Here is a 21,028-nt window from a genome sequence, read left to right as displayed (position 1 = left end):
ATTAATAGTATATACCCTACAGCCTCAGGCCCCTAGGCACCCTGGTCCAGATTTCCAAGGCCCTTGCTCAGTTTTCTTTGAGTGAGGACTTGAACATTATCGTCAAACGGCTCTTTTTATTCTTTTTATTTGTATAAATGATTTGTACAAATCCTTTTATTTGTATAAATGCATTTTCACTGTTTTATTTTAAAAAAAATATTTATTTTGAAAAGCAAAATGTGATCCTCTCTCTAAAGTTAGAGAGAGGATCACATTTGGTGTTAATAATTTCATTTGTTTAGAAGCAATATTAGTCCCGCCTTCCAGGCATCGGACCACCATCGCATTAGCTAGGTCTTTCACTTTGAAAACAAATGAGACAGTTTGCAGATGGTGGTGCGGAATTATCGATGGATTTGGTGAGTTTGAATGCAAAAAAAAGTGTTATAAACAAGTGTTTGCACTGTCCGAAAGCACCTTGCTTTGTTTGGCTGGTAGCTCATCTTGGTGAGTTGAGACCATGTGCTTGCTAAAGAGGTATGCTAGTCTCTTGCTAAAATTAGCATTTTGCTAACGAAAATTCACGAGTGTTTTTTTGTGTTTAAAAGCAATGAAAATGCCGTTTGTGTTAGAATGTGGTTTCACCAAACTTTGACAATGATGTAACCAAGCACTTTTATCCTTTATGCACTATTTGTGGTCAAACGTAATATTTGTTTGATGTAAAATGTATATTTTGGTGGTTTACTGTGGGAAAGTTTGCATTAAATTCTATGGATCATACTGCGAGCTACTGTATAAGTACAGTGTTGCCAACTCCTCAGTAAGGAAAATCGCTATTGGTTGTCCTAAAAGTCCCTAGAAGTTGCTAAATGACGTCATCACCTGATTTGTGTTAGTTAGGTTAGTTAATTAGTGATGTGCGGATCGATCCTGAAATATCGATTCCTCCGATACCAATCATTTATGTTCTAGAATCAATTCTCACATTAAAATATTGATATTTTAGTAATTTAGGGTAAATTTGTAGTTTTTCATTAACAGGAACACAGTGGAAAGAAACTACGTCTTGCAGCCGCTGGCGTGCGCACTCACAACAATGGTTGAGCGTAATTGGAGTCATGTGCAGACGTATTTTACCTCCACAAACAGCTGAGACGTGATTTGCCATACATGTGGCAAAAAAGTGCGGTGTTGTGGCCATACCTGCCAACCTTGAGACCTCAGAATTAGGGAGACATTCAAAGTACATTTTACAGTGTTTATTTATCAGATAAAATACATTAAATGTCACCGTTATTATTGGCCGGCCTGGAAACAGCGGGGGTGTCCAAATTCAGAAGCTGCTTCCACCTGAGGACCCGGCCTTCGCGGTCTAAAGAAAGCCGGGTAGTACGTCACAGGCTCCCTCGGTGGAGTGAAACTGCCGTCTGCTCCTTGCTATCTAAAATATAACAGGGCACTGATGTAAACTCTCGACTGTCTCACACTTCTGTTTAATCAGTTTTCTGTTTGACGTTTATTCAGCTGTGTGAAAACCCCGGAGGACCCCTCCCGAGAGATTAATAAAGTTTAATTTAATCTAATCTAATAACTTTAATCTCAGCCAAACCGATTTACTCACGAACAAATAAAACACTGAAAAAGCCCAACAATAACATTTTTAAGTTATCAAAGTGACTTATATATCATGTTTAACCCAAGTAGCGAAAGACCGCGGGGGTTTGAAGACGATGTGTCGGTCGGCTCAGATATTTGAAGTTTACACAGCTACATTCTCACCTGAAAATATGTTAAAAGTTTTTTTGCGACCCAGAAAGAGAAATAAGAGTAATATTAAAACGAAGCAGCTGCCGCCATTGTTGGAAACTGGAATTGGCTGGGCCGCGCTATAAATTCTGAGATATGGTCTTTCAATTTTGTTGTCCGGGAGGAAAATTGGGAGAAATTCGGGAGGGGCACTGAAATACGGGATTGGATTCAGGAGGGTTGGCATGTATGGTTGTGGCAACAAAACTAACCTTGTCAAACACCTCAGAGTAAATCATATCAAAGAATATGACGAGCGTATTTTGAGACGAACTGAAGAGGAGGAGAGGGACAGGTGCTGCTAGGGCGAGACAGACGTCTCTCATGGAGTCTTTTAGTGCTGCAGGCAGGCAACGTGTTCAAATAGGCACAACTTCAGTTTTTTTATTTCTATATGATGAACTCTGCGTTATTAAGTGATAAGAACAAGTAATCTGATGTCCTGTAATTATTATGACGCTATAATTTGAGATACAATAAATAAAATATGTTTTTGTACAAAGTATCGGTATCGGATCAGTATCGTCGATACCACCCTGAATATTACTTGGTATTGGATCGGAAAGCAAATCAGTGGTATCGCACATCACTAATGCTAATGTAATTGTAACCTACGCTGCTGGAGAGAGAAATAACATCGTGGACGAGACATAAAGTGAGCAAAAAACGTCCTAAATGCATTTAGAATTTATTTAGAACTACAAATTAAATTTCTTTTAGCAATTATTTGAAACGATTGAGACTCATTTCCTAAATTAAATGTCTATACTATTGACAGTATTGTGACCGGGTTAAACAATGCTATTTATTTTACTTGCCTAACCATATTGTAATGCAACAGTTAAAAGATGCAAACATTACAAAAGAAAACTTGTCCAGTGCTTTTAAGATTCATGGATTCATTTGTTTTTTTAATTCATGGTGAGACAGAAAACCTTCCAAAGTGTCCGAATTGGAGTATTTATTTCTTAACCTGCTGTTTTGTTTGTTTGTTTAGGAAAACCAAGACAAGAAAACCGCTCCAAAGTAAGTACCTATGCAGTAGTAGCACCCAGATTTTCAGTTTAATGGTGTTTTGCATTGCATTGCTGTTCTAATGCAGTTATACAAAAGTCACTGCTGTTTAGTTTTCTGTCTTCATTTATGTTGGAAGTGATAGTAATTTTTTCAGAAATCTCTCAGTCAGAGCGTGGTGCATCATGTTTAGGTGGTTTAGGTGTTATGTTGTGAAAGCGCTTGCTCATGGTGTTTTTTCCTCAATGGTTTCGTCACGTTTACTGTCTAAGGACAGCGCAGCGAGCACTCTCTGCTTATGAGCAAAAACAAAAAACAGGGGAAGTTTTAGGAGTGACGGAGAGAGAGAGCGAGTTTTGAGATGTGAGAGATTTGTGACGTTTAGCGTGTTTGGAGTGTGTAGTTAATGTGTTGTCTTGTGTAGTTAGTGTGTAGTGTTGTGGATCGTTTTGTGTTGTGTGTCAGAACAATGAGGCGACTGCTGTCTCCAGGTAGAAACAGGAGCGATACACCTGCTGCTGTCAGACCTGCAGGTATCAGGCTGTGATGTTCTCCTTTATAGAGGACAGAAATTATTTTTTTGGAGTGTCACAAATAATTTGTCAAAATTTGTCGTCAAAATGAAAACATAACTGTAAATTCAGACACGTGAGGCTGTGCTGAAAACGATGATACCAAACAAAGCAAAGTAAATCGTTTTTAAAGGTGAAATGTGGAGTGAAAATCAAAAGTAGTTAAAAATGGCCAATTATACCCTGGACCCCAGAGGGTTAAATGTTTTTTTAAAAGTAACGCAATAGTTACTTTTCAAGTAATTAATTACTTTTAGAATATTGTAACTCAGTTACTAACTCAGTTACTTTTTTGAAGAAGTAACTAGTAACTATAATTAATTACTTTTTCAAAGTAACTTGCCCAACACTGTTGCAGACAGACTCTCACTCTTCAGCAAGATGGCGGCGCGTGAACAACGCGAGGCTCAGTGTCTCTCCAGAATCTGCTATTTAGCGGTTTTTATCTACTTTTGACCGGATTATTCATCCAGAATTGCTGTGCGTTGCTGACCTACAGCAGACAAGAGCTTCTGGACATCTGGACTCATAACTCCAACAGTTTTATCGCCTATCTCCGACTCATCCCAGAGATCTCCAGAACACCGGAGGCTGCCCACTCTCCCCAGCCGGGCGGAAGTGCACGCAGACGGCGCCGAGATCGTAAACAAAGGCGAGGTAGGCGCGGAGGGCTACGGGCTAAGCTAAAGCTAACACCACACCGGCTGCCTTTACCCAGTATCTTCCTCGCCAATGTCCGTTCTCTGGCAAACAAAATGGATGAGAAACGGCTCTCCATCACTAACAACAGACGGATTATGGACTCAAATGTCATGTTTTTCACCGAAACATGGTTGAACAACAGCTGCCCGGACAATGCTATCGAGTTAGCAGGACGCCACACACACCGAGCCGACAGGCTAGCAGATGACTCCGGCAAGACCAGAGGTGGAGGTTTGTGCATTTATATTAACAATGCTTGGTGCATGAACTCCACTACTACTGAGAGTCACTGCTCACCTAATGCGGAGTTTTTAATGGTCAAATGCAGACCTTATTATCTCCCCAGAGAACTCACTTCGATCATACTCACTGCAGTGTATATACCCCCCGACGCTAATGCTAGGTTGGCCATGAAAGAACTTTCTGCAGCCATTAACAAACACCAGAATAAACACCCCGAGGCTGCTTTTATTGTTGCTGGCGACTTCAACCACACCAACTTAAAGACAGTCCTCCCCAGATTCCACCAACATGTCTCCTGCCACACCAGAGGAGACAAGACTTTAGACCATGTGTATTCCAACCTGGCTGGAGCCTACAAAGCAACACCCCTCCCCCACATTGGACAATCGGACCATCTCTCCCTGTTCCTCACACCTCGGTATTCACCACTCATCCAACGTGTGAAACCTGCTGTGAGGACAATTAAAGTGTGGCCAGAGGGGACAGACGCAGTGCTCCAGGACAGATTTAAAAACACAGACTGGAATATGTTCACCCACACAGACCTGGACCAGTATGCCTCATCTGTACTGGATTACATCTCCGAAACCACAGACAGTGTCACCACCCAGAAACGGATCACCATGTACCCCAACCAGAAGCCTTGGATGAACCGGGATGTTCGTCTCCTCCTGAAGGCCCGCAACACCGCCTTTAGGTCAGGAGATGCACACGCCTACAGTACAGCCAGGGCTAATCTAAAGAAGGGCATCAAAAAAGCCAAACACCACTACAAAAAGAAGGTAGAAGAACACTTCTCCAACTCCAACCCCCGACGCATGTGGCAAGGACTCCAGACCATTACAGACTACAGGACCACCAAACCCTCCCCCGCATCCTCTGATGTCTCCTTCCTCAACGAGCTCAACAACTTTTATGCTCGTTTTGAGCGAGGGAATCCAACAACCACAACCAAAACAGACATGACGCCAGACCACCAACCTCTGACTCTCTCCCCCACCGATGTAGGAGCGGTGCTGAGCAGGATCAATGTCCACAAGGCTGCAGGTCCTGATGGCATCCCCGGGCGTGTTCTCAGAGCGTGTTCTGGGGAGCTTGCAGGAGTGCTCACAGACATATTCAACCTGTCCTTGGCCCACGCTGTGGTACCGGCCTGCTTCAAATCCACCTCCATCGTCCCGATACCCAAAAACTCCAACCCATCTTGCCTGAACGACTACCGCCCAGTAGCACTCACCCCCATCATCACTAAGTGCTTAGAGCAGCTGGTCCTAACACACTTCAAATCCTGTCTCCCCCCCACCCTGGACCCCCACCAATTCGCATACCGCCAGAACAGGAGCACAGAGGATGCAGTCTCCATCGCACTGCACTCTGTCCTCTCACACCTGGACAACAACAACACATACGCCAGAATGCTGTTTATAGACTTCAGTTCAGCATTCAATACAATCCACCCCTCACAACTCATCAGAAAACTGACAGACCTGGGCATCAGTTCCCTCATCTGCAAATGGTTACTGGACTTCCTGACCAACCGCCCCCAACATGTCCGGCTGGATAACCACTGCTCATCTACAATCACAATGAACACCGGTGTACCACAAGGCTGTGTGATGAGCCCTTTCCTCTACTCCCTCTTCACCCATGACTGCAGACCTGCCGATGGTTCCAACACCATCATTAAGTTTGCAGATGACACCACGGTGATTGGCCTCATCAGTGACAACGATGAGGCCGCCTACAGGGAGGAGGTGGATCGTCTGGCTGAGTGGTGTGACACAAACAACCTGCTGCTTAACACAGAGAAGACCAAGGAGCTCATCGTGGACTACAGGAGGAATGCTGACCCACATCCACCCATCCACATTAAGGGGACGGCTGTGGAGCGTGTGAGCAGCTTCAAGTTCCTGGGAGTTCACATCTCCGAGGATCTCATCTGGACGACCAACTGCTCCAAGCTGGCTCCAAGCAAGAAGGCTCACCAGCGCCTCTTCTTCTTGAGGACTCTGAGGAAGAACCACCTGTCCTCGGACATCCTGGTGAACTTCTATCGCTGTACCATCGAGAGCATCCTGACCAACTGTATAACAGTCTGGTACGGGAACTGCTCTGCCTCGGACCGGAAGGCGTTGCAGAGGGTCGTGAAAACTGCCCAGCGCATCGCCGGAGCACCACTTCCTGCCATAAAAGACATATACAGGAAGCGGTGTCTGAAAAGGGCGGTGAAAATCATCAAAGACCCCAGTCACCCATCACATAGACTCTTCACCCTCCTGCCCTCTGGGAGGCGCTACAGGAGCCTCCGGACTAAGACCACCAGGTACCGGAACAGCTTCTTCCCCACAGCTGTCAGACTCCTGAACTCTGCCTCCTGACATCTGACTCACGTTAAACTCATGGACTGGACATACACACACCCACAACCACCTACACACACACACAATGGACAACCGTACCCTCAAACACACAATAATAACATGGACTGAACCACCACTCACAACCACTAGCACTTTATATACCTCTGTAGAAATTATCCACATATCTCACTTATCTTAACTGCACTACTGTATAGTTCTGTGTAAATAATCATACGATAATTTTTAATCCTACAACTGTTTATAACTTGCATAGTTCACATTTCTGTATAAACGTATATCTCATATTTCTGTATAGTTTTTTATTTCATATTTATATCCTGTTCATAGCCTGTACATAGCTTGTACTCACTACAGCCTGTACATACTTATAGTTATAGAATATTCATAACATACTTCATACCGTGTACATTATAACATACCATAATAGACCCATTTCTGTAACATACTTACATATCTATATTATTGCTAATATATATTGTAATATATCTATATCACTAAAGCACTTCTGGATGGATGCAAACTGCATTTCGTTGCCCTGTACCTGTGCATGTGCAATGACAATAAAGTTGAATTCTAATTCTATTCTATTCTATTTAAAATTCAAAGGCTTATTTGACCATCAAAGGTTTTACTTAATTGTCTTGCTAACAAACTGTATTTGTGCTCCTGTCTCCCTCAAAGATCTCCAACAAAATAAAGCCCCCCCTCTCCTGCTGGGTGAGTCTAGTTGAACCATTAGAAGTGTACTTTTTTTCCATACCTGTATCTTGACATGTAAAAGATACAAAGTGACTGAAGTCAGGTTATTGGTACAAACACAAACTCAAAGCTGTACCTTTTGCTTGCTGGTCTCTCGATCAATCTTGATCTTCTATTGTGCAGCGTAAAAGAAGTCTGTCACAGATGTAGGGAAAAGGGAAAACTCAATTTTTTCCAATATGGGAATCATGAAGGGAAAGACACGAAGACATTTATTAATGGAAGAAGATGGACAGCAGCTGCACTGAAAGACATGTTGTAGTGGTGCCCAGTTTGATCCCAGGAGGAGACGCAAATCTTTTAGCCTGCACCAGGAAAGAATCTGCCTAATCAAACATGCAGAGCTATAAGCTAAGGTCAACACTTGTGGAATAACGGGAGCAGCCGAAAGTAGCTTTATGTATGAATACTTTACCGATAGTGAGGACGATGGTGCTGAAAAGGTCAAATTTCAGCATCTTTTTGATGTTAGTGACAAAAGGATCTGAGGGGTTGTTGAAAGAGTTGATGTCCACACTGGAGGCGTTGCTGGTTACCACATCCAAACTGTGGGGCCTGAAAAACTTGCAGAACTACACAAACGTGACCTTTATTATTGCAGACTTAGAAGAGGTGATTCTATGCTTTTTCTGATGTATTTAAATGGACTGATTCACTTTTCTACTCTCCTGGAGTTCTCAAAGCGCTGTATACAACATGCCTCATTCACCCAAGCACAAACTAATAAACATTCACACACAGATGAATGCATCTTGGTGTTAGTATCTTGCCCAAGAATATTTGACATGCAGACTGGGGAAGCCAAGGATCGAACCACCAACCTTCCAATCAGCAGCTGATCTGCTCTACCCCCTGAGCCACAGCTACCCAGGTAAGAGGTTTGATTCCCAGCTACTCAACTCTGCATGTTGAAATATCCATGGGCAAGATACTGAACACAGGGTTGTTCCTGATGCATCCATGTGAGTGTGTATGTGACTGTTAGACAATATATTAATGTGTGTGATTGGGTATTGAATGAGGCTTGTAGTAAAAAGAATTTTGCTGCTCAGAGTAGAAAAGCGCTAATCCATTTTTCGTGACTTTTTTCTATTCTTACCAGAGCTGTCAGCGTTAATCTTGTTAAAATGACGTTAACGCCATAACCGCATTAATGCAGCAAATCTCCGCTAGCGAGTTATCGCACTAATGCGTTGACGCTGACAGCACTAATTCTTACTGTATAATTAGTCTACTTTGGCACTATGACATAAAAATGTGGAATACCTTGGGAACAAAGAGCAGGGCGAGTGTCACAGTGATGGTTACATGGGCGTGTATGAAGGAGAGCAGCAGCATCCAATCAGGATGAAGAGACGGAAAGGTAAATCTGTGGGAGGCAGAAAATATAGAATCATCCCACGTCAGTGTGTGAAGTTTATTGGATTTACAGAAAGTGTGCAATAATTGTTTAAACAAAATCAGGCAGGTGCATAAATTTGGGCACCACATAAAAAGAAATGAAATCAATATTTAGTAGATCCGCCTTTTGCAGAAATTACAGCCTCTAAACGCTTCCTGTAGGTTCCAATGAGAGTCTGGATTGTGGTTGAAGGTATTTTGGACCATTCCTCTTTACAAAACGTGGGGTCTTGCCTGGTGTGGTGGCCTCTGTGGATCTTGTTCCTGTGCTGCCATGATTAGTGGCTCTGTGCTGTCTTCAGTTCAGCTTTGTCCAGCCACTGGTAGGATTTCTGAATGTCAGCCACCTCCGCTATCTGTGACCAGATATGACTCATTCAGTCCCTGGCTGAAGCCAGAGCTCTGCGCCTCTGCATAGCTGCATATACAGCATGTATGTATGCATCTATGTATGTATGCATGTGTTCAAAGTCGCTTACACACACTCAGAAAACAGATGCACACAGCAACGGGGATTCATTACAGGACCTGTGATTAATTAAAACCTGATACATTCTTGGTCATATAAATCGTCACTGGTGTATACCACGTTAAGAAAATATCAAATGGTATGTAATGTAGGCCACTGGTTCAAACTGTATGACCATTTAACATTTGTACATGTGTATGTTCATCATCTTTTTTTCAGTATGTCTTTCTCTTCCTCCACCACGGCTCCATTTTCACTTTATTCTCTTCCTCTTCAGCTCAAGCCACTTCTCCCAAACTGTAGTCAGGACTCTAACAAGAACATTTGTAATAGCATTCTTATTTATTCTCAGTAGAATCATAAATACTGTCAGCAGATTAGACATGTAGCCTACTGCCAAACAACAGCTGGTGATAAGCTAACATTGTGTCAGCTAAAAATCACACTTTCCCTCTCAACAGTTTAATTATATTCTCACATCATATTAGTCTCACTAATATCATCTAATAGCGGCTGAAGGGGAAATAGTGAAAAGTGCAGAGGCTTGTGTAGAAGAAAGAAGATTAGAAAAGGGCAGACAAAGCTTCACAGTTGACAAGACCTCCTGCTCAGACCCACTGGGAGAGGAGATGTCTGGGGAAGAGAAGGAAACAGAATAGAGGAAAACAATGACAAACATGCACCTACTGCTCAAGCTTGGATACAGAAAACAAACAGAATGGAAAATAAATTATACCATGTCCACCCTTCAGTCTGAGCCCTTGTAACCTTTTGTACAGTGATGTGTTCTTAAGTCTCAAGCGAGTAAGCTGAATCTGAACCCTGTCTCCTCTCGTTACAGTGACTCAGAGACCTGGTTCCCCGGCCTGACTCCCCACACCACATGACTAGGGAGACTACCCTGGAGCGGCTCTATGTATATAGTTTTTTATTTGTTTATATAGTTTTTTTAGTTGTGTTATTTCGCTCTTGGCCCACGCACCTGTGTGATTGTGTCCACCTGCTGTTGAACTGGCTGATTTCTCCAGCTACTATTTAAGGCAGTGGCACAGAGCAGCTCACCGCTGGAACGTTGAACCTCCTGAGTTCGTGCTCTCGGCATTATCAAAAGAATCCTCTGTATGTATTTTGCTGTGGAACTAACATTAACTTTTGTGTGTAGATATCCCTCTTCTGGACCAAATCACGGGACCTGCCCGGGTGCGGCTGAAGAGGAGTGTGTATGTGCGGAGGAGCTGTGGCGGTGACTGTGTGGAAGCGTGTTTGTGGATCATTCCCCCCCCCCCCCTTCTCTACCTGGAGCCCTGGACCCCCCTCCCAACTCACTGTACATATATATAGCACTGAGGTGATCCCTGTTGTAAATAAATCTCCTTTTGTTCTCTAAGAAAGAACTGTCTGCGCGTGAGTCCGTCCAGTAGCCTTGACACATCTGGGCAGTGTCTGACTGACAGCAGCTTTATCTTTCAGTATGACATCCCAAACACGCTGCTAAAGCAGTAAAGCATACCTTGATAGTAAAAGACACAATGGAGCACTCCAGCTTCTTTTTCCACTAGTACGTACTCGAGTCTGTTTCCATTACAACTGAGCACAACCTAATGTGCATGGGGTCGTTATAACGAGGCGACCAAGAGTCCTGTGACTGGGTCAGTCATCTGCATGTAGCTTGTTGACATCACATTTTTGGGTCGACTAAGGTTGTTTAGAAGCCCAGCCAAGGAGGTACTAAAAAGGTACCTAGTACAAGGTACTACTACCTAATGAAAGAATAAGCTGAGTCGAGCTGAGCTCAGGTACTAGTGGAAAAGGACTATCAGTCATGGATTGGCCTCCAGAGTTTGGACCTCACCATTATTGAAGGAGTGTCAGTTCATGTTGACGGGGAATGCAAAAATAAAAAGCAGTCAACATCTGGACCACAGATGGATTATGTAATGCTAGTGTGCACACGGGGTTAAATGTACCTTCTTTACTGTGTAGTACATGTTCTGCTAAGACCTCTTATTGTGTGAGCGTGCTTTATGCACAATCCAAGTACTTAAAGAAAATAAGAGCAAAGTAGAAAAGCTGGTCATTTTTTAAAGAGTTTGTCTTAATAACAGTTGAACATGTAATATCTTCTTTTTCTGTTTTTATTTCTTTGTGGGGGAAGCAGACACCAAGCCTGACCAAAAGCACATCGTTGAAGTCATCTGTTACATTATTATTTGTGAGATAAACTTTGATATTTTAGGTTTATAATAATAATTTTTTTAATCATCAATTCTCCCAACCAGAAAAAAGAGGATGTCCAAGGAATCTGTTTAATCTGAAGACAGAGCCAACAACAGAAAAAAGTCACATCAGTGTTGTACAAATAACCAACATTTTGGTTTTACGCTTAATGTTGGACTTACAAATCCTTCTTTGTTGTTGTTCTTTAACATAAATAGATTTTATCACTGATACACTGGTGTGTAAATTATTTTCCTCTTTGTTTTGTATATTTGTTGCTGTTAAATATCACACCTTTAATAATAGACCAAGATCTGAGTGTATACAAAACGCAGAAGAATAGTTTTTTAAGGGACAAGCAGCTATCCAGACCTACCTGGATGTAGGAATCCAATAAAGTCTTTTCACAACAGACATGTCAAAGTGGATCAGCTTCCTCACTTTGTTCAATGATTTCATCTAAATCAGACCATGGATCACACTTTGCTAACTGTACCAGTTTCCATGAACTGCAGTAGCTGCTTCAAATAAACAGCCAGATTCCTCGACCGTTCTCTAGTTACAGCCGTCGTGGTCAGCTGTGTGGCAGGTAGAGTGTGGACCCAGATGCAGGACACAGAAGGCAGAAATAAACTCATAAAGTTCACCAAATGTTTACAAACGTCAAGAAGTCACAAGCAAAGAGAGACCACACCATGACACATGTTTAAACAAGGAATGTTTATTCATCAAAGCTACTTATTGATCAAATAGACATGTTCAAAGCACCACAGTGGTAGAACGATATCACACAGCACCGTCACAGGATATTAAACAGAAACTGGCAACAGGGCTCTGTAGAGTGAGCGATCATAATGAAGCCGTTTATTTGAAGTTGGGATTCAACCTGCTCTTCATATTTCAGGCCACCAGATGTCACCAAAGACAACTGTGGTGAAAAGTTTCAAGTAACGAAACCTTCTGTGACTGGAAGAAATTTGTTTAACATTAAACCTATTTTCTGCACATTCAGGCAAATAAAATAAAAACGTTTTTGTGTTTACATTCACTCTTTCAAATAGATGCAAGTAAAACACAGCAGAAAATAAATAAAATCAAAACTCAGTGGTCCTGTTGCTCTATTTGTACTCTGCAGGTGTGGCGCAGGGGCCATGTCAGTGGAAGGATCCTGGAGTTTATCTGTGAATTTCACATTCCTGTGGCAGCGTACTCTGTGCTTGCTCGGAAGTTCAGGGTTTTTTTGCTGTAAAAAGAAGTTTTCTTCCCACACAGTGAGTGAACAGCGGACGCTAATGTTTTTGTCACTTTTTATGGATTCAAACTAAAAGTAAGGTCAGCACTTCCACGCTTTAAACACTGCACGGCCATACTCTCTCCCGCACAGATAAAACAGCAATGAGGGGTTAAAGGAGGAAAAACACACCGCTGAACTAAATATGATAACAAAAAATGCTGAGGTGTAATTAAACACTAGACACAGGAGACACAGGCTACCAGAATAAAACAGGAAATAACTGAATGTGGGAACAGAAACATGGAGTGGACACAATTTTATGTATACAGCACCAAATCACAACAACAATCGCTTCAAGGTGCTTTATATTGTAAAGTAGACCCTACACAATACATACAGAGAAAAACCCAACAGTCATATGACCCCCTATGAGCAACACTTTGGCGACAGCGGGAAGGAAATACTCCCTTTTAACAGAAAGAAACCTCCAGCAGAACCAGGCTCTGGGAGGGGCGGGGCCATCTGCTGGGACCAGTTGAGAGAAGGAAGACAGAACAAAAGACCTGCTGTGAGAGCCAGAGATGAATAAATAGTATGATGAAGTGTACCCAGAGGTTGCCCTTTGTTCAAAATTAAAGTCTACAAATCGATGACATCACACTGGCCTATGTTTATATACAGTCTATGATTACATGTCAGTGAGATCTTGGAGCTGCAGGTATGCAAAGCTGCAGCTTTAGAATTTAGGCTCGGATCCTTTTTTTCCACCATTTTTTGTTTTTCTACTTTCTTTGTGTTTCTCAGCCATGTTTTTTCTCTCCCTTCATTTCCTCTTATTGTCCCTTTACTTACTCTTTGCCTCGCTCCAGTCTACTGCAGAATTTCACACCGAGCTTCAAGGAGAGTGAAATGAACGCCATCGCCATCACCTCTCTCTTTCTAGTCCCTGTCAGTACTCTTACTGCAACATTTTGGATTAACTGAAGTCTTTTCAAGGAGTTTTTAGGACATCCTGATAAAAATGAATTACAGTAGTCCAGCCTAGAAGTAATAAATGCAGGAACTAGATTTTCAGCATCAGTCTGAGACAGGATATTTATAATTTTGGAGATATTGTGCAAATGGAAGAAAGCAGTGCTCCATATTTGTTTAATATGTGCATTAAAGGACATATCCTGGTCAAAAATGACTCCGAGGTTCCTCACAGTGTTACTGGAGGCCAAGGTAACGCCATCCAGAGTAAGAATCTGTGTGAAGAGGACTCTCATGTTACATGAACAGATTGAAGGCTTTGAGATAGAGAAGATACAAACCACTGCAGCACAGTACCTGTAATACCTACAGCCTGCTCTAATCGTTCTAATAGGATCTTATGGTCGACAGTATCGAACGCTGCACTGAGGTCTAGCAGGACAAGCACAGAGACGAGTCCACTGTCAGAGGCCATAAGAAGATCATTTGTAACCTTCACTAAAGCTGTTTCTGTTCTGTCTATGAGACCAGGCCCTCCCGACATAGGAACAGTTTCTTTCCTCTCGCCATCTCCCCCCTAAACAGTTGACACTACCCCCACTAAGATTATTTATTAGGTTATTTATGGTTGGTTTACACAGCTTTGTGTATGTTTTTGTATGCATGTGTACATGTATGTGTGTGCGTGGATTGTGTCTGTGCATATACATGGCCAATAAACGAGATAACGATGTTGAAAATGCAAACTGGTTAATTCAATTCAATTCAATTCAATTTTATTTATATAGCGCCAAATCACAACAAAAGTCGCCTCAAGGCGCTTCATAGATACAGAGAAAAACCCAACAATCATATGACCCCCTATGAGCAAGCACTTTGGCGACAGTGGGAAGGAAAAACTCCCTTTTAACAGGAAGAAACCTCCAGCAGAACCAGGCTCAGGGAGGGGCGGGGCCATCTGCTGCGACCGGCAGCTTCAGAAAAGACATCAGAGGGTTGCTCTGTGTGTGTTACATACTACACATATTACACTTGTGGTTGGCAGAGTTGGTTTATTGTGGTGCTTTTCAGTGTTTCTGCAGCATCTTGCACAACAACAGTTGTTACAACACAATTCATCAGAAACTCTGTTTTCACTTTAAATAAAGTTCAAGTTTGAATCAAAACACCAGCAAAATGAACAGCTGTGGTACAAGTGTTACACCTGTTACAAGTGGTAACAGCCCCAGGGTGGCTACAATGTAGCTTGGCATCACCAGTGTGTGAATGGGTGGATGTCTGGATGTGTAAAGTGCTTTGGGGTCCTTAGGTACGGTGGCCCCTAGAGACAAAGCACGTACAAACTCCAAAACACTTGCAAACTCCAAAACACTTGCAAACTCCAAAACACATGCAAACTCCAAAACACTTGCAAACTCCAAAACACTTGCAAACTCCAAAACGCATGCAAACTCCAAAAGACTTGTAAACTCCAAAACACTTGCAAACTCCAAAACACTTGCAAACTCCAAAACGCATGCAAACTCCAAAACACTTGCAAACTCCAAAACACATGCAAACCCCAAAGCACATGCAAATTCCAAAACACAACGGAAGTGCTCCAGGGCGCTAGGGGCAGTGTTGAGCTCGATTTGCAAAATAAACGGCAAGATTGTCTGTATGGGACGGTCTAGTCTCTGTCGCGCTTCCCAGGTTGCCTAGCAACCATGATACTAACCGCTGGAAACGTGTCATACAACTTTGTTTGACAGAAATGAAGGAAAACATATTTTGTTCATTTGTTTGTTTGTTTCTACAAGAGCTTTGTGTGATTTGATAAGTATCTGAGGCTGAGACCACAGGACAGTAAAACATGATTTTTGGGCTTCATTTCTGTACTGAACAGTCATTTAAGATTAGTTAGTAAATAACAATTAGCTAATGTTGTTCATGAGACTAAAGTCATATCACTTTGGTAATGTAAATATAATATGGCCAATATTATAGTTATTATATTAATCATTATTAGCTATTACAGCAGTAAACATGAACTCTGTGTCAAATACTGAGCCTCAGTACAGATTCAAGTTGCAGTTATTTATAGGTCTTATCACCTTAAATCTTCACTCAAAGACAAGTATCTTTGACAGTGCATATATAGGTGTATCATATATAAGAGAGAAATGTTGTTCCTTCAGTATGTTGGCATTACTAAATTTGGCTCATTGCTTACATACGTGTGTAAAAAGAAATTATATGAGCTGTGATAACTGTTTCTGATAAAATGAAGAGTAGACTGATATATTGAATATTCCTTTATTGGGTGAGAAAATCAGACCATGTCATAACTGCTTTAAGTCATACAGAATAGATATCAGAGCCTTAAACAGGCTGACTTCTGCTAAATGGGTCAAACTGGGCAGAAAGTCTACAAACACATAGCATCATTATAGAATATGATGTAACACTATAGATCAACTTACCTCAGAATATATAAAGCATATAAACAATTACAGCAATATGATGCAACAAACACAGCACTGCTACTAATCCAAAATACTCAAAGCTTCATAGAACTGAAACAAACATTTATTTTTAGGTCCATTCTGCTGCTGATACATACTTTAGGTTTCTGAATATTAAACTTGTTGCTGCCTTTCATAGTGTGTAACTTGAAGGCCCTGAGTACTTTCCCACACTGCAAACACTGGAATGATAAAAACTATTTGAACATTACCTAATAAGACTGATTCAGGACAGACAATTAGTTATGTTAAACTTTCCTAGCAGTCCTTCACGAACAGGGAACAGTCTGTCTATTCTCTCCATCTGTCAGCTGCTGCTGGCTCTTCCTCCTCCTCTTCCTCACACACTGCTGAGTCCTGGTGGATCATCAGGGGTGCAAAGCCTCACAGATGATGTGCAGCAGTGGGTCCCTCAGTCTGTCCTCACTCTGGACACTTGCAGTTGTCACACATGGAAATCAAATGTGTGATAAGCTGCAGGATTCAAACACAAGTGTAACTTATAAATACATGTTCATACTTTTATTACACAATCAGAGAGAAAGAAAAAGAGAGAGAGTGCAGGACAGACAGACAGGTGACAGTCTCAGGTGTATACACTGCTACAAAACAGCACAAAAGAAGGAGGACTGTGTTATTACGAAACAAGAAGAGTTCCCAGATGGTACAGTGGACACATGTGTGACTCCTGTGATTAAAGCATCTTTCTTTCAGCTTAACGAGTGAACCGTCAGCTCGTTCAAACACACGTTAAACTCCATTTGGCTCGACACCACCAAACAGAGGCAGCAATATAACATAGCTAACATTAACAGTGCAGTGAAACCTGCTTGTTCCGTGATATTCAGGACTGCAAACCGAGCAGCATCGCTGACTTTCAGCCTGTTGTGTTTGTGGATATATGACTGACTTTAATTATCCATAAAATCATCACATTCTCTGTAAGATTAAAGTCAACTAATGAACGGCGTATATTTTGGAGTAAAGGCTTTAAAACCAAGTTAGTACAAACATCGCTAATGTCACATAACTTTCCCGACATGTGGCCAACAGTAATGTTTTAATGTTCTTCATTATAAAAACATTTGCGCATAAATAAGTGACATAATATTCAGTACTTACTTCTGAAAGTTTACTCTTCGGCGGCTCCGCTTCCGCCGTTTTTTTCGGCAAAATTATCCACACCACAGCCGCACTATGAAGTCTGGGATATGTTGGGCCATGAAGGCTACAGCGACCCATCCTTAAAATTCAGGGAAATTAAGGACGCATTTGAGGGCCGCATTTCGAGCAGCCTTTGAATTGGGACAGCCTTCGTCGTGTCGCTGTGACGTAATCGGCCTTAAAATGAGGCCTTTAAGGCTGCAGACCCCAAATCCGGTCATTGGTACAGCCTGGCTTGTGTAGTTAATAGGTAACAAAAGCTCAACACTGCCCCTAGCGTCCTGGAGCACTTCCGTTGTGTTTTGGAATTTGCATGTGCTTTGGAGTTTGCAAGTGTTTTGGAGTTTGCATGTGTTTTGGAGTTTGCATGTGTTTTGGAGTTTGCAAGTGTTTTGGAGTTTGCATGTGTTTTGGAGTTTGCATGTGTTTTGGAGTTTGCAAGTGTTTTGGAGTTTGCAAGTTTTTTTTTGGAGTTTGCATGTGTTTTGGAGTTTGCAAGTGTTTTGGAGTTTGCATGTGCTTTGGAGTTTGCAAGTGTTTTGGAGTTTGCATGTGTTTTGGAGTTTGCATGTGCTTTGGAGTTTGCAAGTGTTTTGGAGTTTGCATGTGTTTTGGAGTTTGCAAGTGTTTTGGAGTTTGCAAGTGTTTTGGAGTTTGCAAGTGTTTTGGAGTTTGCAAGTGATTTGGAGTTTGCATGTGTTTTGGAGTTTGCATGTGTTTTGGAGTTTGCAAGTGTTTTGGAGTTTGTACGTGCTTTGTCTCTAGGGGCCACCGTATATTAGAGTAGCAGGTGTGTAGCATCGCTAACTAGCTAGCAACAAGCCTTCAACACAATGCGTATGCTAGCGGCTAAGCTAACTAACGAATTAACAACAGAGTGATTTTAGAACTATAAGATGATAAACTGTGTGTCTTTTTTATAACAGTGACATGGTTGTATTTACCTTAATTAAACGAGTAGTCAGTCGCGGTAAACCAGAAAAAAAAACTTGAGCAGCCGGGCTACGTAAAAAGTGTGGGGGGGGCGTGTTTGCGGTTACGTCCAGCGGGTGTGTGGGCGGGAGCGTTACACAGTCGCTCCACCTCAAGTCACTACTGCGCAGACTCTGGCTCTAAATTTGCAAGATGGCAGCCTCCACAAGCGGGGTATTGTGACAGGTATTGTCACTACCCGATCCGTACCGGAAACCCGATCGGTACCCCGCATGCGCGAAAGATGTCTACTTCCGGTCGTAGCGTTTTACGATAGTTATGGGTCAGAGTATCTGTTAAGATGTTAAGAATAATAAGTATATCTTAAAATGTTTGCAATAATGAAGCATTTCAGTACAATGTAGACAAAAACGAAAAATAAAAAGATAGTTACGGATCGGGACTCCCCGATCCTTACTGCGCATGTGCAAAGTCGGACCGTACAAATCGGGTCTACCCGATCCGTACCGCGCATGTGCAGGGGTTTTCTTCTTCTTCTGTTCATTTAATAGCAGTTTACTCCCCAGTGTACGAGGATACTGCCACCTGCTGACTGAGCGAATGAACCCTATTGTAAACTGAATTAGCGTCATTACAAACGTGTGTTTAATTTGATTTAGTGATAATCGAGTGTGTTTATGCTTGTCTGTGTGGAGAGGATTGTTGGAAGAGTGATGATGTCCGCTATCACTGTCAGTTGTCAGTAAACACTTGGCTGCTGAATCTTCACGTGACACATTGCTAAGTCAATATTATTAAGTCTGTAATTAGGCGCCATTCTTCTTATTTTACGGCGCTGTTGTTAAATCGGGGAACGCTCTCTGTTGAGGAGAAAAGCATGAATTTGTTTGTATACGGATTATCCATTGTTTAAATGTCCAGGTAGTCGAAAAGGAGGCAGAGCTGTTGAGAAATGCTAGGAGCTAACTGGGCGCTTACCGTATCATTCAAATATATTGAGTGTCGCAATGTTTGCAAAGAGAGGAAGTGACGTAAGATTTGCGCATGCGGGGTACCGATCGGGTTTCCGGTACGGATCGGTAGTGACAGGTATTTTGGCTTCATTTTTGCACAATGGTAGGAGGCGGGGTCACGTCGTCCATGTTTTCTACAGTCAATAATGTCCACTCAGTCCTTGTACCTGACCTTTCTTAAAGTATTTGTGTCATCAAGACACTCACATATGAATATGATCTTTATCATTCAATCAATAAAAATGCCCCTAACTCAAAGGATGAACTTTGGAACCAACAAGGTGATTTACAAAGAGCTGTTATTTGAAAATGTAGCATATCACAGCCTGGTATGTCACGTGTCATTAAAAAAACTTGAGGAAAACTAATCAAGTTAAAAAGGGGTTATCTATGCCAAATTACATGAGAAGTGGATTGAAAATCTGTTGCAACAGGTTTTGTGGATGAATCCAAATGACAAAGATTTGGTTGAAATCATCCTCAGTATGTAGAGGAGAGAGGTACAACAAGGAGTCTCTACAGAAGGCAGAAATAAACTCATAAAGTTCACCAAATGTTTACAAACGTCAAGAAGTCACAAGCAAAGAGAGACCACACCATGACACATGTTTAAACAAGGAATGTTTATTCATCAAAGCTACTTATTGATCAAATAGACATGTTCAAAGCACCACAGTGGTAGAACGATATCACACAGCACCGTCACAGGATATTAAACAGAAACTGGCATCAGGGCTCTGTAGAGTGAGCGATCATAATGAAGCCGTTTATTTGAAGTTGGGATTCAACCTGCTCTTCATATTTCAGGCCACCAGATGTCACCAAAGACAACTGTGGTGAAAAGTTTCAAGTAATGAAACCTTTTCAGTACAAGCTTCAGAAAGCTTTATTTGGCCATCAGTAAACAAAACAACATCAGAGCAGGACAGAAACAAAACAGACTGAAGCAGGACTCCAGGAGAACAGGGACAAAACAGCAATGAGGGGTTAAATACATGTAGGCAGAGTGGAGACAGCTGAGGAAAAACACACAGCTGAACTAAATCTGATAACAAAAAATGCTGAGGTGTAGTTAAACACTAGACACAGGAGACACAGGCTACCAGAATAAAACAGGAAATAACTGAACGTGGGAACAGAAACATGGACTTGACACAATTCAATTCAGTTTTATTTATACAGCACCAAATCACAACAACAATCACCTCAAGGTGCTTTATATTGTAAAGTAGACCCTACACAATACATACAGAGAAAAACCCAACAGTCATATGACCCCTTATGAGCAACACTTTGGCAACAGTGGGAAGGAAAAACTCCCTTTTAACAGAAAGAAACCTCCAGCAGAACCAGGCTCAGGGAGGGGCGGGGCCATCTGCTGGGAGCAGTTGAGAGAAGGACGACAGAACAAAAGACCTGCTGTGAGAGCCAGAGATGAATAAATAGTATGATGAAGTGTACCCAGAGGTTGCCCTTTGTTCAAAATTAAAGTCTACAAATCAATGACATCACACTGGCCTATGTTTATATACAGTCTATGATTACATGTCAGTGAGATCTTGGAGCTGCAGGTATGCAAAGCTGCAGCTTCAGAATTTAGGCTCTGATCCTTTTTCCACCATTTTTTATTTTTCTTCTTTCTTTGTGTTTCTCAGCCAT

The 21,028-nt window shown here is 41.9% G+C and overlaps 1 long non-coding RNA gene across 1 annotated transcript; it reads left to right on the top strand.

The window, feature by feature from the left end:
* The first annotated feature begins 2,580 nt into the window (after positions 1-2,580).
* On the top strand, positions 2,581-11,399 carry LOC146517495 (uncharacterized). The gene is made up of 3 exons (XR_014874784.1): positions 2,581-2,817; positions 7,385-7,420; positions 10,174-11,399. It is a non-coding gene; the product is annotated as an uncharacterized LOC146517495 (long non-coding RNA).
* Positions 11,400-21,028: the final 9,629 nt, after the last annotated feature.

Source organism: Neolamprologus multifasciatus, chromosome 6, assembly GCF_963576455.1.
Source record: "Neolamprologus multifasciatus chromosome 6, fNeoMul1.2, whole genome shotgun sequence".
NCBI lineage: Eukaryota > Metazoa > Chordata > Actinopteri > Cichliformes > Cichlidae > Neolamprologus > Neolamprologus multifasciatus.
The sequence above is the reverse complement of the archived record's forward strand: the minus strand, read 5'-3'. Positions and strand labels throughout refer to the sequence as shown.